Source organism: Triticum urartu, chromosome 1A, assembly GCF_056163025.1.
Source record: "Triticum urartu cultivar PI428250 chromosome 1A, HENAU_Tu73, whole genome shotgun sequence".
NCBI lineage: Eukaryota > Viridiplantae > Streptophyta > Magnoliopsida > Poales > Poaceae > Triticum > Triticum urartu.
The window spans coordinates 570,037,387-570,043,798 of NC_141873.1; the positions used below are offsets into that span (position 1 = coordinate 570,037,387).

Here is a 6,412-nt window from a genome sequence, read left to right on the forward strand (position 1 = left end):
CGGTGATTAAATAATGAGGCATGCAATCAAGGGAAAATAATAAAATGTTGGGTTTTTGCTCAAAAATAACACCTTGATTAAAACTTTCTTCCATCATCATCATGCTAAATTTTGCAGTTAATGGGGTATATCATAGATCAACATCATATCTGTTTTTACGTGTTTCAAGGTGGGGTTCCATTTCATGTTTCTTTGTGCTTCTAGTGTAGAGGAGTTTATATTTCACATATATCAAAAAGTAATCTTTGTATTCCATAAAATAAGTTTCAAATAGATCTTAGTGTATTAGCAGTGTTCTACAAAGAGTGCGTTAATAGTGCTAACTTTTCAATGTCAATTGATCAAGAAATGGAAGTTAAAAAATTAGTTTGTACTTGTAGTTGCATGCAACTGTGCGGACGGATAACCATTGGGAGATAAATATCAGGAATCATTAACTAAAACTGGTGATAGTTAATCCGTATCGTGTGAAATATCTTGACAAGATCATAAAACAACCAAATTGGACCGTTACCAGGTAGCCACGACCCACCCCTGAGAACAAACTCAGAAAAATATGTAAAAGATATAGCTAATATAGCGACCATATCCACGTCCATAATACAACCATAATGCATATCCACGTCCATGTCTTCCTGGTATGCTTCTACGACACACTTCTCTAGGACTGGACTTAAGAGGGCTACTACACCAACAAACATAAGCATCCAATAATTGCCTATTCTTCTGATTTATTTGTAGGTTTTTATACTATACCAAGGTTGGGGGCTACGAAGAAGTGAATCTTGAGGAGGCGTCATCGATCTGTATTGAGGACTCTAGATCTCTGATCGATCATCTTAGTGCAAGGAGCCACACCATCTGTAAACCATTGTAGGATACTACAAAATGGATAAAATTTCATTCAACATAAGTGCATAACAATAGTAAGTCATTCAAGGGAAATCTTAACAAGTAAACAAATTAATGTTACCATTATTCAAAAAGGAAAGATGCCTACTCATTTTGAAAAGAGTATGCCTACCCATTTTTAAAAGAGCATGCCTACTCATTGTCGTAGCCTTGGTGTCATCAGAAAGAGCCTATCTATGTAATAAAACGCTCACTGGAAAACCTCAATTGCAAGAGCAATCAGGTAGCAAGGCTCAAACAAAAGATGTAAAGCAACAAGTGATATATCTGATTGTCTTCCTCTCCATGTTGTGTCTTCTCTTCTTCTCACTTCCCTCTAGGCAGCAACCATCGTGATACCTATTTGCAGTGGCGGAGTTACCTAAAAAATGTTGGCGGGCTGGATAGTGCAAATAGCACCACCAAACTAAAAATCAATGCAATATTGTGGGATAAAGTTCATGTAAAACTCCTTTTCGCTCTAGCCCAGGGCGGGCCATGGCCCTTTGAGCCTTGCCATAGCTCCACTGGTGCCTATTTGCTTGTCTTCCCTACCATGTTTTAGGAGTGTATGAAGGCTGGTGCAAATAATCCCAATTTACACAATGGGGAATGCCGGTAAAAGATAGATCGATTGGACTCACATAAGCTGACACATAGTTTACTATGACTAATCACTCTGTTAACTGATGAGAGTGTAAACACATGCTGTTGGCTAGTAGCTAATACTGTAGAAATAGAAATATAATTTGGCATTGTAAAGGTGATCCCGCCACTACCTCATGTAGCAAATAAATCATAGGTATATAACGGATTGGAAAATAGAAATCTCACCGAGCAAGACCGGATATGTAGGACCCAGATCTGGTTTTGATGTCAATTATGTTGTGGCCGCTCCCAACCTTGAAGCAATGGTCTATCGTGGAATTCTTCCAGCTGCATATGAACTAAGATTTAGAAATTTGGCATGTAATTACTTCTGCAAGTTGTTGAACACTCAAATTTGATAACATAGTAATTCCGCCAAAACAGAATAACTAATGACAAATAGGCAAGAATCGACAACAGCCCCGCAACATACCTCATCTTCTTTCAAGTGACCCTAGTTGTTCTTTAATTAGTAGAAACACATAACGGCGGCTCAGATCATATTCCCTCTGTCCAAACATATGAACATAATTACAGGGTAAGCAAGACTTATACGATCATGGCATAATCCACCATTTTATATGGGGTGTGATAGTTCAAACGGCATGCCCCGATAATTTTCAAGTGTCAGATTTTATTTAGGGCCTGAAACAACCAGTGTTACGGCTCTAGGGTGCACATGATACAAGCATTAAAAAACATGGCATTGCACCCTCTAGCATATAATGCAATCGACCTATCAAGCAAATATATCTGGCAAAGGTCAGTGTAATCCAAACCTAGCTTATGCAAACTGCAACCAAGATAAACCTTGATGAGCTTACCCAATGGTGGTCGATACATGACTGTAAAATCAAGAACCACTGAATCTGATTCAAACACAAAAGAACAAAGGAGAGCTTATGATATCTTGCTAGCCACTGCAGCACCACCCCTCCACTGCGACCTCCTCGTCGATTCTGCAGCCGGCAGCCATACTAATGTGAGGAGATGTGGGGGCGCGGGCCGGCGAACAGAGGATGGGAACCCATGCGGGGAGGCCGCGACGGCGTCAGCAACACAAAAGCGTTGTAGATGTATGCGGCTCGGTTTAGTCGCAGGGTCGTATGTGGAGGAACTAAGGATGTTGCAGCCTGACATACAATTAGTGAGGAAAACCATTTTAAATGAAACAAACTTAGGGAGGCTGTCATTCTAAAAGAATAGTACAATTAGTTAGTGCAGCTATGAGATTCTCACACTGGATCCACAATGTCCGTTCCATGCCAACAAGCATCTGCCAACGTTACATATAAGTTTTTCTTATTTATTTTGTGTGTGGAATTTACTTGATAGTATAACTTTGCAGTCGGTATTTTCTATATAAAATATACTCTGGCATTTGAAAAGGTAGTCAAAAGATTAAGATTGTGAAATGAGCCTTCCAAGGCTCAAAACAGAACCGGTAAAATCTGGCATAAGCTAGTGTTCAAATCACTGACTATCAGTGTGCACCGTTCATTGGTACCAGACTATTAGCTATATCAGGCAATAAAGAAACACCAAACTCATATTCTTCCTGTAAGAGAACTCACAGGGATATGTAAACAAGATGCAAACATAGCAAACATGTATGTCCAGATAATCAATTTCTGCAAATTAATCATTGGAAAACAACACTGGAGCAACACCATTCAAAGACAGTCAGACACCAACCTGCGAGTACGGATGTACTATGCTACCTCCAGATTGTTGGAAGGGATAGACTCCCAGGATCTGGAAAACCTTGCCGCTCCAACCAATCAAAGCATACAATGGTTAGCTTCAGAGCATAAATGATGTATGTAATAGTTGAGATATAGCAAAATAAAGAGAATCAAACTGGGAGGGCCCTAGGATGTTGTTCTGTAGGCAATAATGGATTCGTGAAATCTCTGGACAAGAAAAGAGATTCACCACGCGTGACTATCATGTTAACTGAAACTACACAGTAACTGTCAAGCTTTATAAAAGATGCAAACCTTAGTATTCGTTCAAGACTTGGCCTCGCCTCCATTTAGATTCAAGCCTTAGAATTCAAGGCAAAGACGTCTCAGCAAGTTCACGACTTGGCCTCACCTCAATTTGTAATGGATTTCGTAAGCTCTGACAGTAAAAGACCAACAAATGCAAGAATTGGAACATGGAAGAAGCTTAAGTGGGCATGATGCCATCGGGTTGTATGCCAAGATCGTGGTTGTAGAGCTCCCTCTATCTCCCTTGCCAAGCTCTCCCTCCGACCAGCAGTGGAACAACTGTTCCTGCTACTTTTGAACACTCCTTTCACGCTGCCGCAGATCAGTTGGCGGCGTAGGCCAGCTTTCGCTTGTATCATCACGTTGAACACAATATGCGTATATGTTTACTTTCCTTGTATCATCACAACGGATGGTATAAATCTGATTGTGTCCCTGACTCCTTGTCATAATTCTAAATCCTACACAAAGTGAAAAAAGAAAAGACAGATTTGTTAATACAACATTAGGCAAATTTGTTAATACAACATAGTGATATTACATGCACTAACAGGATCCGTACGTGGTATCTTGTTTGCTATCGGAGAGTGTGATGCCCTTCCTCCTAATCTTATTTGAGCGCTATATCAAAAGAGGCATCAACATTATGATATGAACTATGATAGTCCGACGCAGCAGCTCTTCCAACACAAAGGATCCAGATCTATCGATACGTGACGCTTCTTCAATAATTTCTAGAAGACCCAGGGCAGCTCAGACTTGCTTCGCTCGTGCACAAGTAAACATCAAGTGTAAAATGTCCTCCGGACCCATATGAACATTACACAGAAGTAATTTTACAGTCCTAAGCATGGAATTTTTTGTTGGAACCAAAAGAGGCGTGTTGATTCAGTTCAGCAGCTTATGAGCAAGTATGAGATTATTGGTCAACTGCACTTGCAGCTCACAGAAATTAAAGGGGCTCCTAATTTGCATTACTAATGGTTAGTCAACTACAAAACCTGAGCGCATGTACCCGTCTTTCAGTTCAGATTATAGATTGCAAAATAAAATCAGACAAGAAAGTTGAAGCTGCCCCAAATTTGCATTGCTGATTAAGGAAACAATATATCTGGACTGCAAATTGGATAGCTGGTCATAGTCTTAATGCTTTGAACTGAACAAATTTGACAGAGGACATGGGTGCAAAGTAATACATATGTTGTGATAGTCCTAAAACTATGACTTGGCAAAATGTCAAGTAAATTAAACTACAACAGAAATCTATGAACAAAAAACGGATTGGGCACCCACCTTATGTTGGGCTGCTGCTGCTCCGCCGACATGGAGGCTCTGCGGCGAGTCCCCCGGCTGGATCTGGCCACATCGAACACCGGAGTGGCAAGGCCTGGCCCTCTCTTCGTCAGATCGGGTAGGGGAGGGGAGCTCGTGGCCTTGGACGAAGGGAGGAGATCGGGAGGGGAGGGGAGTTCCTAGCCTTGGACGGAGGTAGGAGGGAGGCTGAGACCCACCTATGCCAGGCACGTGGGGGAGGGGGTGGGGGAGGAGGTGGTGGCGGCCGGCTGGGGAGGGAGGTCGTGGTGGCCAGCTCCTCTCGAACCTCGGCGGCGGCTGCTCCTCTCGGATCTCGGCGGCGGCTGCTCCTCTTGGATCTTGGCTGCGGCGTAGGGCTCCTCGGCGGCGGCTGGTGAAAGGTGTGGCCGGATCCTGGATGTCCTGGACGTCTCCGGCGACGGGTCCTGACCAGGATCGGCGCCGGATCCTGGACCGGCGCCGGATCAGTGGAGGCCGGCGCTTGTGATGTGCGATTTACGCGCCGGATCAGTGCCAGGGCGACGGTGAATGGATGGAGCGGGGGCGGCGAAGGGACGAAGGGCGGCGGCGGTGAAGGGACGAAGGCCGGGAGGCGGCGGGCGAAGGAGGGAACATAGTCGGGCGACTGTTTCTCGCTCGAGGGCACGAAACCTCGCTCGAGGGCGCAGAGTGGGGCGATTTTTTTTCGCTGGTTAATTTTCGCCGGCTTGGTTTAGTTGGTTTTTTTTATTCGGGTTAGTTGGATGCGACGGAAGATTGGGCGCGTGGGGGCGCGTGGGGTACTCGGCTGGACGGTTTTTTTTGGTTCATTGCGGCTGAGCGGGAGATGGGAGGAAGTATCAAAAAAATACCAAAAAATACCGGGTGAGGTGGGACGAAAATAAAACCTACCAACTGAGACATTAGGAGTAGAGATCTAATATGCGTATTTTCGTTTTCTAACTATCTAATACGAGTATCTAATACTTACTACCGAAAATATGTACATACACGGGTATATATACTCAGTAAATTATTTTCTGAAATATTACATTATATTTTTGTTTTCTAACTATTTAATAGGAGTATCTAATACCTATTAATAAAATTTTATACATGTTTTTGTTTCTTAACTATATAATACAGGTATCTAATATGTACTAACAAAATTATGTACATACGCTGGTATATATACTCTGTAAATTATTTTCTAAAATATTACATTCTATTTTTGTTTTCTAACTATTTAATACAAGTATCTAATACCTATTAATAAAATTTTATACATGTTTTTGTTTCCTAACTATCAAATACGTGTATCTAATACTTACTATCGAAATTATGTACATACGCGGGTATATATACTCAATAAATTAATTTCTGAAATATAACATTCTTTTTTTGTTTTCTAACTATTTAATACAAGTATATAATACATGTTAACAAAATTTTGTACATGTTTTTATTTTCTAACTATCTACTATGGGTATCTAATACCTACTAACGTAATTATGTACATATGCAGGTATGTATATACCTAATAATCTATTACGTTTTATTTATATCCTAACTATCTAATACAGGTA

The 6,412-nt window shown here is 41.5% G+C and overlaps 1 long non-coding RNA gene across 7 annotated transcripts; it reads right to left on the minus strand.

Moving 5' to 3' along the window:
- Positions 1–426: 426 nt before the first annotated feature.
- On the minus strand, positions 427–5,542 carry LOC125530492 (uncharacterized). Of its 7 annotated transcripts, XR_007292957.2 has the most exons (7): positions 4,827–5,542; positions 3,235–3,994; positions 2,779–2,815; positions 2,364–2,672; positions 1,973–2,048; positions 1,726–1,827; positions 427–881 (listed from the first exon to the last, which is right to left on the minus strand). It is a non-coding gene; the product is annotated as an uncharacterized LOC125530492 (long non-coding RNA). The 7 variants fall into 7 exon arrangements; XR_007292956.2 differs by lacking the exon at positions 2,779–2,815; XR_007292951.2 differs by lacking the exons at positions 2,364–2,672; positions 2,779–2,815 and adding an exon at positions 4,096–4,295 and having other exon boundaries at positions 4,827–5,541.
- Positions 5,543–6,412: the final 870 nt, after the last annotated feature.